General features: G+C 42.5%; 1 pseudogene; it reads left to right on the top strand.

Annotated features, from left to right (window-relative positions):
• Positions 1 to 749: 749 nt before the first annotated feature.
• Positions 750 to 17142, top strand: LOC110496921 (annotated as a pseudogene).
• Positions 17143 to 19071: the final 1929 nt, after the last annotated feature.

Here is a 19071-nt window from a genome sequence, read left to right as displayed (position 1 = left end):
ATCCACATCATTTCCCTCCCTCATAATGCCATCTATTTTGTGAAGTGCACCAGTCTCTCCTGCAGCAAAGCACCCCCACACCATGATGCTGCCACCCCCGTACTTCACGATTGGGATGTGTTGTTCAAGAGAGACAACACTACGTAAAGAGAGACCTAAGACAACAACATAGCAAGGCAGCAACACATGACAACCCAGCATGGTAGCAACACAACATAACAACAACATGGTAGCAACACAACGTTTTTAACAGCACAAAACATGGTACAAACATTATTGGGCACAGTCAACAGCACAAAGGTCCAGAAAATGTGATGTTATCTAAAAATAAACAGTGACGTAAATGTGTTTTAAATGTATAAAATCACATTTAGATTAGGCCTACATTTCTGTCGATAAGTAGGTTATTACGAGACTGATTCTTCTGAGTGAATAGGCAGAAGTGGGTTCTGAGAATAAAACTACATTACCCATCAGCCATTACAAAATATTGGACGACTAAAGAATCACCTTTTATTTGCGGCAGCGTAATTTTTGTGAATCTAAATTCATTTGATGTTGTGTAATGTAAACACTATGTTCTAGAAATGAATAAAAGCATACATTTAGTTTTCTACGTGATAGTTGAGATTTTGGTACCAGTTGTCCATCTTCTTGCTAACCATAACGAACGTTAGCTTGCTAGCTAGTTGGTTCTTCGATTTCAAGATTGGATTTTGTTGTGGTGTTGGCAGCTACTGTAATTGTCTACACAATCGAATTTTAAACCGGTGACCCACGTTCTTTTCGACATGGATGGATTATTATTAGGTTATTCACATACACTTTCTATATACACTTAAGACGATCGAGCAGAACAGAATGTGACACGAATGTGCTACCTAGGCCTAGCATTCAGTAACGGCTCATTCATTCATGCGTGTTAACCATGGTGAAGCAAAATGAACATGTAACGCTTGCTATCCGTAAAATAATCTTTCTACAACCATAACGCTCGCTAATCATTTCCATGTGCGGTCTTGCATAGTCTTCTGAATTTTGTGATTTAAATCTAGAATCCTTAGTTAAAAGCCTCTGTTTCAGTAAAGAGCAGGAGGATGGGTGTGGGTAAATGTAACCATTAAAATGCATAGAGATTTGAATGCCCAAGGACTGACCATCCATATCAAAATGATAGATTAAACCATGTTTTAAAGCTATACCGTTTGTTTACATTTCTGTTCTTTACAAACATTGTAGTAAAACAAAGCGTATCATTTGGGTTCTGATGGGGTATGACAGTTGAACTAAGCTTGTGAGAAGTTATATTCTTCCAGAATCAATTGGTATATATCATTACTTTATAAGTCCAAAACTTGATCTAGCAACTAAGGATTTTAGCTTTAAGGTAAACATGTGGTGATAACATAGCTATCTAACTTTTATTTTGCACTGTTTTGAACTTGCAGATACAGAGAGGCTGTACACGGTGTCATACCAGAGAGTACGCAACCGGTTTGGAAAGAAATACACCTGGGATGTGAATGGGTAAGAAAGCTATGGAGGCTTCCACCATTATATGAGACTCCCTAGAACTACCAATGACACCAGAGGAACTTCTCAGTGAGACTAGAAAAATACAGGAGAGGATACTTCCTTCAGCTCAAATGATGCAAAGTAACTAAGGTGTGTGTGTGTGTGGTATAGTTGTAGTTTGTGAAAGTTTTTATAGTCACCATAACATGAACAAAATCATTTATTCTCACCTATGAAATATCAGTTTCTGATGAGTTTATTGACAAACAAATTTTAACCCCATGTTTTCATTCATCAGGTAGAATAGAAGATCAGCAGGCTCTGGGCTTCATAGTGTAAGTTGAGTACCCCTGCTATAAGGCATGAGGCAGAGGGAGTGTGATCCTGGATTTGAACAGGGCTCAATTTGTTTGGATTTGTTAGTATTCACTGTGTGTAGGACTAACCAATGATGTGTACTGTACAGTACCAGTCAAAGTATTGACACACCTACTCATTCAAGGGGTTTTCTTATTTTTTTGTACTGTTTTCTACATCGTAGAATAATAGTTAAGACTCATCCCAAACCATCTCAATTGGGTTGAGGTCGGGTGATTGCGGAGGCCAGGTCATCTGATGCAGCACTCCCACACTCTCCTTCTTGGTCAAATAGCCCTTACACAGCCTGGAGGTGTGTTAGGTCTTTGTCCTGTTGAAAAACAAATGATAGTCCCACAAAGCGCAAACCAGACAGGATGGTGTATCGCTGCAGAATGCTGTGGTAGCCCTGTTGGTTAAGTGTGCCCTGCATTCTAAATAAATCACAGCCAGTGTCACCAGCAAAACACCCCTACACCATCACACCTCCTCCATGTTTCATGGTGGGAACCACACATGCAGAGATCATGTGTTCACCTACTCTCCGTCTCACAAAGACACAGCGGTGGAACCACAAATCTCAAATTTGGACTCATCAGACCAAAGGACAGATTTCTATCGGTTTAATGTCCATTGCTCGTGTTTCTTGGCCCAAGCAAGTCTCTTCTTCTTATTGGTGTCCTTTAGTAGTGGTTTCTTTGCAGCAATTTGACCATGAAGGCCTGATTCACGCAGTCTCCTCTGAACAGTTGATGTTGAGATGTGTCTGTTACTTGAACTCTGTGAAGCATTTATCTGGGCTGCAATCTGAGGTTCGTTTACTTTAACAGATCCTCTGCAGCAGAGGTAACTCTAGGTCTTTCTTTCCTGTGGCAGTCCTCATGAGAGCCAATTTCATCATAGTACTTTATGGTTTTTGCGACGGCACTAGAAGAAATGTTCAAAGTTCTTGAAATGTTCCGTATTGACTGACCTTCATGTCTTAAAGTAATGATGGACTGTCATTTCTCTTTGCTTATTTGAGCTGTTCTTGCCATAATATGGACTTGGTCTTTTACCAAATAATGTTATCTTCTGTATACCATCCCTACCTTGTCACAAGGTAGGGATGGTATATGCATTAAGAAGAAAATAAATTCCACAAATTAACTTTTAACAAGGCACATGTGATAATTGAAATGCATTCTCATGAAGCTGGTTGAGAGAATGCCAAGAGTGTGAAAGCAAAGGGTGGCTACTTTGAAGAACCTCAAATATAAAATATATTTTGATTTGTTTAACACTTTTTTGGTTACTACAGTCGTGGCCAAAGGTTTTGAGAATGACACAAATATACATTTTCACAAAGTCTGCTGCCTCAGTTTGTATGATGGCAAATTTGCATATACTCCAGAATGTTATGAAGAGTGATCAGATGAATTGCAATTAATTGCAAAGTCCCTCTTTGCCATGCAAATGAACTGAATCTCTCCCAAATGTCCACTGTATTTCAGCCCTGCCACAAAAGGACCAACTGACATCATGTCAGTCTGGAAGCAGGAGATCACTCTGTCATGCTGATTGAGTTCGAATAACAGACTGGAATCTTCAAAAGGAGGGTGGTGCTTGGAATCATTGTTCTTCCTCTGTCAACCATGGTTACCTGCAAGGAAACACGTGCCGTCATCATTGCTTTGCACGAAAAGGGCTTCCTAGGCAAGGATAATGCTGCCAGTAAGATTGCATCTAAATCAACCATTTATCTGATCATAAAGAACTTCAAGGAGAGCGGTTAAGTTGTTGTGAAGAAGGCTTCAGGGCACCCAAGAAAGTCCAGCAAGCGCCAGGACCGTCTCCTAAAGTTGATTCAGCTGCGGGATCGGGGCACCACCAGTACAGAGCTTGCTCAGGAATGGCAGCAGGCAGGTGTGAGTGCATCTGCACGCACAGTGAGGCGAAGACTTTTGGAGGATGGCCTGGTGTCAAGAAGGGCAGCAAAGAAGCTACTTCTCTCCAGGAAAAACATCAGGGACAGACTGATATTCTGCAACCTCTCCCAACCATCCAGGAACAGTTTTGTGATGAACAATGCATTTTCCAGCATGATGGAGCACCTTGCCATAAGGCAAAACTGATAACCAAGTGGCTCCGGGAACAAAACATTGATATTTTGGGTCCATGGCCAGGAAACTCCCCAGACCTTAATCACATTGAGAACTTGTGGTCAATCCTCAAGAGGCAGGTGGACAAACAAAAACTCACAAATTCTGACAAACTCCAAGCATTGATTATGTAAGAATGGGCTGCCATCAGTCAGGATGTGGCCCAGAAGTTAATTGACAGCATGTCAGGGTGGATTGCAGAGGTCTTGAAATAGAAGGGTCAACACTGCAAATATTGACTCTTTGCATCAACTTCATGTAATTGTCAATACATGCCTTTGACACTTATGAAATGCTTGTAATTATACTTCAGTATTCTATAGTAACATCTGACAAAAATATCTAAAGACACTGAAGCAGCAAACTTTGTGGAAATTAATATTTGTGTCATTCTCAAAACTTGAGGCCACAGCTGTACATGATTCCATATGTGTTATTTCATAGTGTTGATGTCTTCACTATTATTCTACTATGTAGAAATTGTACAAATAAAGAGAAACCCTTGAATGAGTAGGTGTGTCCAAACTTTAACTGGTAACCAGGAGTGGAGAAGCTCATCCACCATCTCTGTAAACACAAGGTGCCCATCGCCATAGTGACAAGCTCAGCAGGCCTGACGTTTGAGATGAAGACCAGTCATCACAAAGCCTTTTTTGACTTGTTCAGCCACATCATCCTTGGGGATGACCCCAATGTGAAAAACAGCTAACCTCAGCCTGACTCCTTCTTGGTGTGTGCCAACAGGTTCACTCCTCCTGTGCCTCCAGGCACGGTAATAGGGACAGTAGCCTACAGTGGGTAGTGGAGTAGACCTATACTTGCCTCATGAATAAATAAGCTAAGCATAAAATAACCAGCCACAATAAGAGAGACAGACCAGTAGACACTCTAAGATACTCTCATACACACCTAGTAATGTTGGAGGGGGAAAGCAGCCCGAAGGTCACCAATTCTTACCAATCATGGCTCAGATGCTATAAATTATAGGAAAAGGGACAGGGTAGTGGACAGTAGGCTGGCACAACTTATAACGCTGAAAAAGAGCAACCCCTAAAAGTTGTACACCAATTCCGTTGTTTTTCATTTGTTACTTAGTATATTCATTCGTAGGCTAATCATTGACCAGATAAACTAAATAGTTTTTATTGGAACCTGTGGAATTGCGTTTATACAGTACCTCCAAGAAAGTGGGTTACCTCTTAAGCCCATAACCAATTCTGTTGTTAGGAAGGTTACCAAGGCTAATGTCATCCTGTCATGCTTCAATGCCCCAGCTATCACCTGTTCTTAAGACATGTTAAAGGAATTATTATCTAGACACTGACTAACTGACTGATCGACTGTAGCAGATCCAAACTAGGCTATCGAAATTTTAGCTTCTATTTATAAGAACCTATGGAATTTTATTTATTTACACATCCAGAAAGTGAGGGAAATGATTAAGCCTATAACCGACTTCATACTCTCTCATTCATTTCCATTTTCAATGCCAATGTTTTGGCTTATTAAGGGTAGCTGTAAGTAACAGATCTGTGTTGTCAACACCAGCCATGAAAATACCCCCAACACTCCCACAACACTGAGGAATCACACTGTGTACATTCCCGAATGGCACCCTATTCCCTTTTATAGTGCACTACATTTGACCAGGGCCCATAGTGCACTCGTCAAATGTAGTGCACTATACAGGGAATGAGGTGCTACTTGGGATGCAGCCACAACCATGTTTAATCACCTTCCTTCCATGCCTGTTTTAGCAAACCCACCCATGAAATAGGTCTACAATCATTAGGGTTAGAAGACTACATTCAGTTAGTTTTACAGAGCGCTATCAAACGGAAAACGGAAAATGGGAACCCGAAAAGAGAGGTTAATAGCTTTGGATTTGTTTTCCTTTTTGAGGTAAATGAATCTCCCTAACAGGTGCAGGGCTGTAGATTTCTCTGCAAATGGATCTGCTGCAGCAGTACCCTTCAATACTTGTCGGCCTGCTTTTTTTAATCTTGGAGGCTTCCAAACATACCCAGTTAGGACGTTTTTCTTGATGAGATATGGAACTGCGGCTGAGAGGGGAATCGGTTTAGTGGAATAACGAATGATGATGCATCACACCCTGGCTCCTCTCTCCGTGACAGTTTTGCCTAAGCACAGAGGGAGAGAGAGAAATAGGGAGGGAGGGTTCAGGATTGCGGTTCAGGATCGCAAGGAGGAGACAGAAAGACAGAATGCAAGGAAAAGAAAAAGGGGAAGGTGTATTAACATTGTGTTCGCAGCGTCTCTCCTACCCCCAGATTAGTAGAAGCAGTGATGAATTTACAATGAGTTGAATTCATTGTAGTGAGGCATTTCACAGAAACTGCAGCGAAGACGGGCTTAGGTGATACATTTGAGTTGTATTTTTGTTGTTGTCCTTTTTACCTCTAAAATGGAACCATTATTTTAAGCTTTCCCTACAACTGTACATGTTCAATAACAGTCATGCAGTGAAATTTCAATCCATTTCTCAGGATGCATTTTTCTTCTGGTGCTTTAAAGGTTGCTGTTTATATTAACGTTATTGGGAGGAAGGTTTTCTTGGAATACAGGCATGAAGTGACGTGAGGCATTTTGAGGGCTCTGATGATGCTATGCAACACTGCAGGTAATACGCCTGGCAGACTGCTTAAAACCCTCTCACAAGTGAGTAATGTGCCCAGCCCAGTACTCTGTCTCTATGGTGACCAAAGGCAAGGAAATAGTCCTCCACCTCCTCCATTTTTCACTTTCTCCCCAGCACTAAAAAATACTATGACATAGAGAGAGTGAGGGAGAAAGGGAGGGAGGCCGAGGGAGATAGAGAAAAGGTTTTCACTAAAGGTGTGTGTGCTCAGCCTACCAACTAAGATTAATGAAGTAGGGTGCAATTTGGGACATACATTGAAAGGCAGGGAGAAAAGTAATTCCCCTACCATTAATCATAAATGACCTTACACCAAGGAAAGGTTTATAGCACCAAAAACGGTACAATTAGGACATGAAATGAACTTGTGTAAAATGAAATAGGCCCATTATAGCATGGATCATCTTAAAGATATTGAAAGAGAGACTATTGTTTAACTGTTGTAGGTAGTTGAGTTAGATACTGAATTATGTGCATGGGAAAGAGTCGTGCCTTACTTAAAGGCCAATGTCTTCACAGTCCTACTGAGTCTAATAACCCTGTGTAGACTATAGTAAAATAAACCCAACCAACCTTATTTAAAAACAGTGAGGCGACAATAGGTTTCAGAAAAGACCCACTTACATCCCAAATGACAATATATTCCCTCTTCATGCAGTACTTTTGACGAGGGGCCATAGGGCTCTGGTCAAAATTAGTGCACTGTGTAGGGAATAGGGTGCCATTTGGGACTAAGTCACAGAGAGGCTCACACAGAGGGTGTAAAGAGTCAGTACAGAGACCGTATTGACTCCAGAGCTTGGATCTGTACCTAGCCTAGATAATGATATTACAACAACAACAACAACACAACGCTGATTTAGGGACAACCAGTCGCCTCGGCTACACCCCCGTATTTTATGGGCATTTCAACTATCGGGACCCAGTGGGCCTCTCTGCAGTGCAGATGCACCAACCACATAATAAATTGTAACTGCTGCTATAATCCCAAAATAGACAACTTATTCAATATTTCTCAACCACATAGTCCATTTTTAAAAATTGTATTCTTCAATTTAGCTATCACAGTGCGAACTGTGATGCGTTTGTGGTGCCCAGTGTGTTTGGTGCTGGTGGATTGAAATGGTCAGGGACTAAAACAGGCTTGATCTATCTATCTGAATAGTGAAGGCTGTGCTATTCTACAGCCCTAATGATGTTCCTTATGAACAGACAGTCCCATGTGCTTTGACGGAGAAGGTAGGGCCTCGCTGTGAGTAAAAATGTTTTTAAAAACAGGAGTGTTTTTTTAATACCAGCTCTATGAAATATTCAATACTTGAGCTTTGAAGTTCTCTGCAAAAAATATTATGGACACAGTGGTGCTTTAAGTGGTCAGAAGGTCTGTTCTTAATAGCAGTAGATGTAATTCCGCTTGCCCTATACTCAGCAGTAATGTGCTTGTTTAGGTTTTTAAGTCTAGCGCCACATTTTAGTGGCCTAAAACCCTGCGAACTCACATTCATTTCAGATGCACAATATTATTTGATTTGTTAAAGTCCTTTCTGAACACAGACTTCCGTGTTCGTTTTTCACTGAGCCTGTTGGGTCCTTTTCTGTCCACGCCAAATCAGGAACGGGGAGAATACATTGTCAGCGGGTCTGTCTGAGTTTATGAGGAGATTTAACAGTATTGATTACTCCTTTTATTCTGTTGGAAAGAAATGCCAACACTGGCATGGAGATGTAAGATTTATGGACAGACACTCGGTCAATGGGGATTTTTATGAGCTCCCGGGGAGTGTCACTGTCACAGCCGTTATACAAGTTAAAGGCTATTTCCTGGGGGTCTAGTTCGCTGAAATATCATGGTTTGCTAATGATTTTCTTATCTGGAAGGTAGTTGTGGAAGGATGGTGCGTGAGAGAATTGACTTCACTCAATCATCAATAGGTATGTCTTTATCTTGACCTTCTATTTCCGCCATTCCTAGATAATGTGACCCTTACCTAGGGTTATTTATGAAGTCTACCTATTCCATAGCCTGCATGTATCCTAAGTCTTTCAAAACCTAATCTCTCTCAACCGATTCCGGGCGCTCAGCAAACACAATGCTGTTAGAGGAGACTATTCTAAATCTAGTATTTTTCTGAGTAAAAGATGAAAACGGGTCCTCACTCCTCAGACACCAAATGAAAGCTATTCCGCACTTGTCTGCCATCCGTCCTAAAATGATGAACATCTGACTGACCTCTCCATGTGATTTTCCTCATGGTTGACCAAACCACTCATTAGCCTTGTGAACGCAGCCCTCTGGAGGCCAATGGATTGCCCTGTTATGCGTTTATACTGTGTCCTCCAGGGTTGCATCCCAAATGACACCCTATTCCCTTTATAGTGCACAACTTTTGAGTGCACCACAGAGCCCTATGGACCCTGGTCAAAAGCTGGGCACCGTAAAGGGAAAGGGTAAAGGGTAAAGGGGCGCCATTTAGGACGCAAACCTCCATGACCTCCAGATTTTTTAAACGATGGCCTGCATTTCCTGTTTCCTGTGTATAACAAAGTACCCCATAACACAGATGATGAAACGTTACACATCCCTGTAGTCAGCCTGCCCTGGGCTTAGATGGTTTAGAAGAGGTAGCAGTCAATCTATCACTGTCTCTTCCCTCACTCAACAACCCACGTTGCCGGCTCGAATATACACACTCGCACAACTCCTCACTGTGTGATGTGTTAGTTTCAGGTATTTTCTTGCTACGGTACCGTTCATCAAGTTTGAGAATGCATCAGTCTGAGACCGACTGTTTGATGTATGAACGCACGCACTACCTCCCTTAATTGCATTAAGCTCAGACCAGATTGGTGTCGGAGCAAGACGAGGCAGAAGGACTGTTTTATTTACCCGACATAAACAAAACATCAACTGCTCTGGTTAAATATTGAAGGGAAAGAGACTGTACAGGCGCTGTTATTTCAGTGAATGGCTGTGTGACTGTGACAAGCCCCGTCTTAAAGCCGTGCGAAAGTTAACAGACACACAGGCACTCTGGTGTTGACATAGTTGGTTTGCCTTGTCGTGTCAGACGTTGACAAAAGCGACAAGGGAAGTAATATGTTGGAGCAGAGGATCAGCCTCTTTAGGATATAACACCTGAGGAAAAAGGAAAATGATTTGTTGAATGGATCACTGTCAAACAACTGTGTGTCAAAATTCCATTCAAAATACGTTTTTTTTTTTTTATCTCCCTTGATGTGTCCTTCCAGGAACATAAAAATGACACAAAATGACATAAAAAATGACACAATAAAATAGAAAATGACACAGTAAAGGTAGTATTTAGTAGTATTTATTGGGATCCATACAGGAGGGAAAAAAAACACAACTGAAATACATAATATACATAATCTGCCTCTGTCTCATGCTTCAGGAACAGGAGATGTCTCCTGCCCTATGAGCCATTCTGACTCAGACAAGCCGTGGCTTGTGCAAAGCCACCCACCTACATCATTCAATACACAACACAGTGCAAATTACAATACAAAATATAGCAAAATGGCTCTCTTCACAGTCCCCGTTGTGCCGTAAGGTGTTCTTTTATCTGTTTTTTAAATATTTTTAAAATCTGTTTTTATTGCTTTCTTGAGTTACCGGAGGTGGCAGAGAGCTAGCTCCATGTTGTCATGGCTCAATTAATAGTGTGCGTTATCCCAGCCTGTGTTTTGGACCTGGTGACTGTGAAGAGACCTGGTTGTGTGTCTCGTGTTGTACCGATGAGTGTCCGAACTGTGTGCTGACTGCTTGAACAGACAGTTCAGTAACCTTCAACACATCGATATCTCGCACAAAGACCGATAGAGATGCAGTCCGTCTCTCCTCTACTTGGAGCTAGGAGAGATTGACATGCATGTCACTGACAATCGCCATCTGTGTACATCTACATGCAATTACGTGCTGCTATGTTCTGGCCCGACTGTCATTGACCTATGTCCCTCTTTGCCGCACACGACCCCACGACTGGGCCGTAGTCCCGGTGCGACAAAGGCCTGTAGGACCTGTCTGGTCGACTGAGGTGTCAAGAAAGCAGAGCAACACCTCATCATGTTTTAGTAACCATTGAGTCCATATGATTTTACCATGATACTGTAGCTTGCTATCTAGGGTTACAGCCAGAAGTTTAGTCTCTAAGTTGCTCAATCGCCACATTATTCAATAATAGATCTGGAGGAGCTTTAGGGTTGAGTGAGTGATTTGTCCCAAAAACAATACTTGTATTTTTTATTTTTTTATATTTAGCACCAGCCTATTGCTAGTTACCCATTCTAAAACTGACTGGAGCTCTATGTTAAGGGTGTCAATTCATTTACTGTCGTAGCCGACATGCACTGAGTGTACAAAACATTAGGAACACCTGCTCTTTCCATGACAGACTGACCAAGTGAATCCAGGTGAAAGCTACAGTATGATCCCTCATTGATGTCACTTGTTAAATCAACCTTAATCAGTGTAGATGAAGGGGAGGAGACAGGTTAAAGAAGGATTCTTAAGCCTTGAGACAGTTGAGACATGGAGACATGGATTGTGTGGATTGTGTGTGGGCATGGATTGTGTGTGGGCACTCCAAAGGTCATTGGAGTCACAAGCCAGCATCCCTGTGGAACGCTTTTGACAGCTTGTGTTCCTTTGTTAGGTGAGAAAGCTTCTTTGTATATGCTGTGTTGGTTTTTGGTCTGGTAAATGTGTTGAAAGTGTTTTGTAGCTGTTCCTGTAGAGGTATGTGTATACCATAGTACCTAGTGTTTTTGGATTATTTGAAATTGTTCACTAAATTTGAATTATTCTGTTTCATTTGTTCTCAGGGGGGGAAGTCACCTTAGGAGTGTTTAGGCAAGAGGCCTGTAGTATTTACTCTGTCTATGCACACTAGGTAAGACCTGGGCAAACCACCCCCTGTATTTTGGTTAGTGTGCCAGGTGGTAGGAGAGAGGGAACATTAACTTTCTTTGCTTTGGTTCCTTCCAGCCCCGTTTCCCCACCTTGCCGTGTGAAGGAAGAATAAATTCCCTGTAAACGGTAATATTCTCTCCCTCTGTCATCCTTACCCGCACCTACAATCACATACCTTTTTCACTCCACGGGCAATTGAGTTGTAGCAGGGTGTTGCGTTCCCCCCTCCGAGAGGCGTACGTGACAGTACACTCAGTGTATATTCTGTGGAAGGTCGTTTAATAGAAACGGAAAACAATGGCCCAAGCCGGCTGCCCTGCAGTACACCGCACTCCACTGAATTTGCATTAGAGAGGTTTCGATAAAATAAAACAACTCTGTGTTCTATTAGATGGGTAACTATCTATTCATGATTGAGAGGATGCAAATCCATCAAACTTCAGTGTTTTTTTTCTTTCAGCAATAGGTTTTGATCAACGGTGATCTAACAAAACCGCTTCTTACTACCAATTTCTTTCATCCAATCATAAGTCATTTGTGTCAGTGCCGAGCATGTTGAGTGCTCTTCTCTACATGAATGATGAAAGTCTTAATGTGTTTTCTGTGAAATAACTTTTGAGCTCCACTATACCTTCCTATCCTCATTCATCTGTGTGTAGATTTGGTAAACCCAGCTTTATTTCCTAGTTTCCCTGGTCCATGTCTAGGTTGAGTGCGTATGGCGACTGTGACCTACGGTTCTCTGCTTCTCCATCTGGGCCGAATGGCTCATCTAAGGAGGATTCCCCAGGGACTGACCATGCTGCCAGGTCAAGTCTGTGACAGATCCAGACCCTGCTCTCTGTTTACAGTAGCATGTGCCTACTGTCTAGCAGCATGCCTACACACTCATCTGCCATAACACACAGTACATATGATTCCATCATACAACATGCATACACTACATGACCAAAAGTATGTGGACATACTCGTCGAACATCTCATTCCAAAATCATAGGTGTTAATATGGAGTCGGTGCCCCCCCCTTCCCCAAACTGTTGCCACAAAGTTGGAAGCACATAATCGTCTAAAATATCATTGAATGCTGTAGCGTTAGGATTTCCCTTCACTGGAACTAAAGGGAAAACAGCCCCAGAGCATTATTCTTCCTCCACCAAATTTTACAGTTGGTACTATGCATTTAAGCAGGTATCGTTCTCCTAACATCCGCCAAACCCAGATTAATCCACCGGACTGCCAGATGGTGAAACGTGATTCATCACTCCAGAGAATGCGTTTCCACTGCTCCAGAGTTCAATGGTGCCGAGCTTTACACCATTCCAGCCAACGCTTGGCATTGCGCATGGTGATCTTAGGCTTATGTGTGGCTGCTCGGCCATGGAAACCCATTTCATGGAGCTCTTGACGAGCAGTTCTTGTGCTGACGTTGCTTCCACAGGCAGCTTGGAACTCGGTAGTGAGTGTTGCAACCGAGGACAGACAAAAAAAAATTGTACTCAGTGGTCCTGTTCTGTGAGCTTGTGTGGCCTATCACTTCGCGGCTGAGCCGTTGTTTCTCCTAGACATTTCCACTTCGCAATAACAGCACTTGCAGTTGACCGGGACAGCTTTAGCAGGGCAGCACTTTGTCGAACTGACTTGGAAAGGTGGCTTCCTATAATAGTGCCAAAAAAAGTCACTGAGCTCTTCCGTAAGGCCATTCTACTGCTAATGTTTGTCTGTAGAGATTGCATGACTGTGTGATTTTATACACCTGTCCGTAATGGGTGTGGCTGAAATAGCAGAATCCACTCATTTGAAGGGTTGTCCACATACTTTTGTGTGTATGTATAGTGTATCTGATTAAATCACATAACATACACTACCGTTCAAAAGTTTGGGGTCACTTAGAAATGTCCTTGTTTTCCATGAAAACACATGAAATGAGTTGCAAATATAGTCAAGACTTTGACAAGGTTAAAAATAATTCTTAATGGAAATAAAAATGGTGTCTGAAAAGATTTCACCCCATGCTTCCTGAAGCACCTCCCACAAGTTGGATTGGCTTGATGGGCACTTACATACCATACGGTCAAGCTGCTCCCACAAAAGCTCAATAGGGTTAAGAACCGGTGACTATCCTGGCCCCTCCATTATAGACATACCAGCTGACTGCTTCTTCCCTAAATAGTTATTCCATAGTTTGGAGCTGTGCTTTGGGTCATTGTCCTGTTGTAGGAGGAAATTGGCTCCAATTAAGTGCCGTCCACATGGCGTTGCAAAATGGAGTGATAGACCTTCTTCAAGATCCCTTTTACCCTGTTCAAATCTCCCACTTTACCACCACCACAGCACCCCCAGACATCACATTGCCTTCACAATGCTTGACAAATGGCATCAAGCCCCCTTCCAGCATCTTTTCCTTTTTTCTGCATCTCAAGAATGTTCTTCTTTGTGATCCGAACACCTCAAACTTAGATTTGTCTGTCCATAATACTTTTTTCCAATCTTCCTCTGTCCAGTGTCTGTGTTCTTTTGCACATCTTAATCTTTACTTTTAATTGGCCAGTCTGAGATATGTATTTTTCTTTGTAAGAAAATATATGGCTTTTTCCAGCATCCCGGAGTGGCATCTTCACTGTTAACGTTGAGACTGGTGTTTTGCGGGTACTATTTAAGGAAGCTGCCAGTTGGACTTGTGAGGCGTCTGTTTCTCAAGCTAGACACTCTAATGTACTTGTCCTCTTGCTCAGTTGTGCACAAGGGCCTCCCACTCCTCTTTCTATTCTGTTTAGAGCCAGTTTGCGCTGTTCTGTGAAGGGAGTAGTACACAGCGTTTTACGAGATCTTCAGTTTCTTGGCAATTTCTCGCATGGAATAACCTTCATTTCTCAGAACAAGAAGTTTCAGAAGAAAGTTCTTTGTTTCTGGCCATTTTGAGCCTGCAATCGAACCCAGAAATGCTGATGCTTCTTTAATCAGCACAACAGTTTTCAGCTGTGCTAACATAATTGCAAAGGGGTTTTCTAATGATCAATTAGCCTTTTAAAATGTCAAACTTTGATTAGCTAACACAACGTGCCATTGGAACACAGGAGTGATAGTTGCTGATAATGGGCCTCTGTACACATATGTAGATATTCCATAAAAGATCTGCCGTTTCCATCTACAATTGTCATTTACAACATTAACAAATGTCTAAACTGCATTTCAGATCAATTTGATGCTATTTTGATGGACGAAAATTGAGCTTTTCTTTCAAAAACGAGGACATTTTTAAGTGGCCCGAAACTTTTAAACAGTAGTGTACATACTTATGACTCAGTCAAATAACATTCTCCAGTTCCAGTCTCTCTGAGGGAAACTTTTCTCTCCTTGTTCTAAGTGTCCCGTGATAGTCCTGTAAACTATTAAACGTCCTGGTCCGTTCTGCTGAAGTAGCTGCTGCTGGCTGCCAAGCAGGCCCTGGATCTGCTCCATAACAACACTACGCTGTGTCCTGTCATCTCCCCGTAATATACCGTTGTAAAGGGAGTGTGTGTGACGTGCTGCTGAGCTGGCTATTCACAGTAGTCTTGGCACCAGCCACTGTAGTCTGATGTGCGTCCCTAATGGCATCCCATTCCCTACGTAGTGCACTACTTTTGAGAAGAGCCTGGTCAAAAGCAGTGCACTATGTAGGGAATAGGGTGTCATTTGGAAAGTATCCACACACACACACTGAGTCTCCCCCTCCTCTCTTCTTGTGTTGTGGCATTGACTGCCTTGGGTACACTGTGAATACAGATTAAATTGGTTCTGATGAATGTTGCATGTGTTTGGGTGTATGCCTCGGGACTGGTTGTTAATCTTCCATGGGGCTGGCTGTTGGAGGCCTGCATGGTGAACGACTTTGGGTTCTCTGTCTGTTCTCCGTTCACTGTTCCCAATGCATGGAATAGCAGGCCTGTAGTTCAACAATAAAATATAGATTTTTGAAGTAAACTTCTTAACAATGAGAGGGAGAAAAGACCCTTGACCCTTTATAAGGCAAATCACCACCCCAATCTCTCTTTGCTGCTGTGACTTGTAGCCTGGTCACAGATCTGCTTGTGTCCTTGCAAACTCCATTGCTCATTGTCAAGCCAAACATGTTTGGCATGACAATGAGTGACAAGGAGTTGGCATGATAGCACAAACAGACTGGCACTCAGACTATGTGCCTTCCTCCTGAGCCTAATGCAGTGCATTTGAGTCCTGTTTCCCTCTCGTCCATTACAATGCAGCCATTGAACACTGATTTAAGGTTAATTTGCCTGGCTCGTTGCCTAATTCAGAGTCTTAGTTGCTCCCAATTAAGGGGCATTACCTAGCGAGGGCCCCTCGGTAGCCTTGCTGCTCTGTGTTTCCATACTTATTGTCCCTCTCCTAGGCTACTTCTAGGCAAGAGTCAATTAGTCAAATCTTCTAGAGTCCTCGAGTCGGCTTCTATTGTTCCACCTGGGAACCATTTAAAGTTATTTTAGTTCCATTTAAGAATTAGAGAAGAGACTGACTGGTAGTCAGGGCATTTAGGGCATTTCCGAAGCTGCTAGGTCAATCTGGTACAATTAAATTACATTGTCTGTCACTATTAGTGTGTGTGGTAAGTCAAAGGCAAATCGGAGGGAAATCATGTAGAAGAAAGAACATTGCAGAAAATAGTGCAACTGTGTGATTCTTTTTGTGCACTCATTCAAATTATAGGGATTGATTGAACCTTGAATTAGGTAGTGGCGGGAGACGTCTTTGGAGGGGGTGTTTTGTTTGAAAAGCCAGGAAGCATAGCTATTGAGGTTCAAAAAGCGCAGGATGTCGGAAGTTCCCAATGAATAAAAAGGAAGCTCTGGTCACTCAGTTCTTTGTCCATTCTTCTCAACACGGCTTCCATATTGGCTTTTCATTCGTATGCTGCCTCTATTCATGCATCTGTGACGCAAAAGTAACAGCCAGAATCATACTGTGGGTCACCTCACCTCAACACGAGTTCTTCAGTATGACAGCCTTCCTCTGCTCTGTTTTCTCCACCAGACACTGAGTTGCAGGTCATAGACATAGGCTTCTCAGTCCAAAACATTGTGCTTTGTGCTGTGTCAATAGACTGTACTGTTGTATGTTGTGGTTGCATAATAAGGCACCATAAACCTTGTCTTACTTCCTCTTTTTTTTTAAATGGATAACTGCTGGTATTTTGCCTTCAACCTCCTGTAGTGGACACACAAGGTTATAATACATAATTGACTGTATAGCAGAATTACATGAACCATTGTTCACTCCATTATGCCCCCATGTGAATTTAAAAATCCTTTTGTCTCCTTTCACTTTTTATTTAACACTGTTTGACATCCAGCACCTGCTTGTCTTGTTTCCTGGTGTTTGAGGATGCTCCTATAGGTGTTAAGGCCGGCCTAGCGGCTGTGATGCAGGTGGTAATGATCCCTGATGACAAACTGGACCGAGGCCTTACCCAGGAGGTCACACTGGTCCTGAGGACCATGGAGGACTTCAAACCAGAGATGTTCAGCCTGCCGGCCTATGACTGAGCTCCATCTGCTTCCTGCTCAGGACTGAGAACCTCCAATTCACCCCTTCTTTTTACCCCCTATTTCCACCATTTAGCCCAATCAGAGCAATGTAATGATGCTAATCACAATGATCACAATGCTGATCCAAATTATGCAATGATGCTGAATTTGATTGTTACTTGGAACTTGTGATCAAGTTGTTGTTAGTCAAATATTGACATTTTTGCTTTGGCCAAGTAATGAGAACGGCTGAGAATAATGGTTGAATTGAACATATTGAGATGTCATTTTTTTTTGTCTCAACCTTTTACATAGGTTGGTATTGTAAGCAACTCGTTGCCGATCAGTTTGAAGGCTTCTATTGTGATACGGTGTGCATCCCAAATGGCACTCTATTCTCTACATAGTGCACTACTTTTGACCCGAGTCCAACACAGTCATTCTAGGTAAAGATGTATCAGTCTCTGAGTCTTAATGTCCTTGAACAGCTTTCTTAACCAACTGGAGATGAAGCTGTTGGATTCTCCCTTCTTTTCCCCGCGTTCATACCTTTTGCCACTCGTCTTCGAGCGGGGCCTATTGAAATGCCAAAGACACTTTTCCCAGCTTGGATGTGTAATCCAATAAAGATGGCGAGAGAAATCTTCAGCCCTTTCATCTTCACTCATGTTTGCCTCAGCAGTGCTGCTGGAATTCACATGTTTTCTTCTTCCCTGAGAGAACCCCTGAAACGACTGAACACAGGAGTAGAGTTACTGAGCGCTAATGCAGAGCCCTGTTCCCTCACCTCCCTCAGGCTGTTGAAATAGGATTTCACTGCTGTAGTATCCTTCCGTCCGCTAACCTTCTTCCTCCTCCCGGCCTCCATGCATCCCTGGCCTTTCATCCTCAACTTGGGCTAATCTCTGAGGCTTTTCCTCTTCTGCTCCTCATCACTCAGCCATTTTACAAGTAATTTACCCCCTCATGCCCTGAAGTGTGTGTGTGTGTGTGTGTGAATATACACTGAGTGTACAATGCATGAGGACCATGACTTAGACAGACCAGGTGAATCCAGGTGAAAGCTACAATCCTTTATTGATGTCGACTTGTGAAATCCACTTAAATCAGTGTAGATAAAGGGGAGGAGGCGAATTGAGGCTGTTCTGAGGGCAAAAGGGGGTGCAACTCAATATTAGGAAGGTGTTTTGTACACTCTGTGTATATGCATGTGTGTGTCTGTACATTATGTGTGTGTACTTACGCAATAAGTGTGATGGTGTTAGAACATCATGTCTGAGAAAATGTAGTGAGTTCAGGGTATGATTGGTACATAATGGCCATTGCCATTTGCCACAGTCTAAAGGAATTATATTTTGCGGTTGGAAATGCATTTTCTTTGTATCTAATAATTGTGGTAAATGGTAGTAGCTCAATGCATATACAGTGTTCACCAGTATTGTTGTAAAATGCACATGGAGTTACCAAGTGGGCATTCAACATTCAACATGCATTTTCAATTGTGTTTCTGTGAAATACACTGAAAAGTCCATCAATGTACCGTTGCTATTCACAAAGCATATTGTCCTTTTGTTGTGACATAATAGCGCTTTCTCTTCTCTTCTGCTAGCATTCATCCTCCCCCTCAAGGTCTATGACTACGCTGGTGAGCAGACACAGAGAGAGGTGCTTGGTCCGCCCAGGAGCAGCCTATTGGCTATGTCTCATCTGGGCAACCAATCACCACCGGTTTAGCTTCATGATCCAGCCACTGCCTGCCTAGGAAAAGCACTATAGCCAATAACGGTGATATCAGAGCTTACTCTTCCACCTGTAATGCCAGTCCACCTGAGTGCTTGTGACTAGAAGGGCCCCAATGGCTCCTAACTCTCCTAGGAAATTAGCAGTCTCTACATCTACTGCCAATAACTATTATTTTATCCCTCCCTATTGACCTTTCAACTCTCA

This window comes from Oncorhynchus mykiss, chromosome 18 (assembly GCF_013265735.2).
Source record: "Oncorhynchus mykiss isolate Arlee chromosome 18, USDA_OmykA_1.1, whole genome shotgun sequence".
Classification (NCBI taxonomy): domain Eukaryota; kingdom Metazoa; phylum Chordata; class Actinopteri; order Salmoniformes; family Salmonidae; genus Oncorhynchus; species Oncorhynchus mykiss.
The sequence above is the reverse complement of the archived record's forward strand: the minus strand, read 5'-3'. Positions and strand labels throughout refer to the sequence as shown.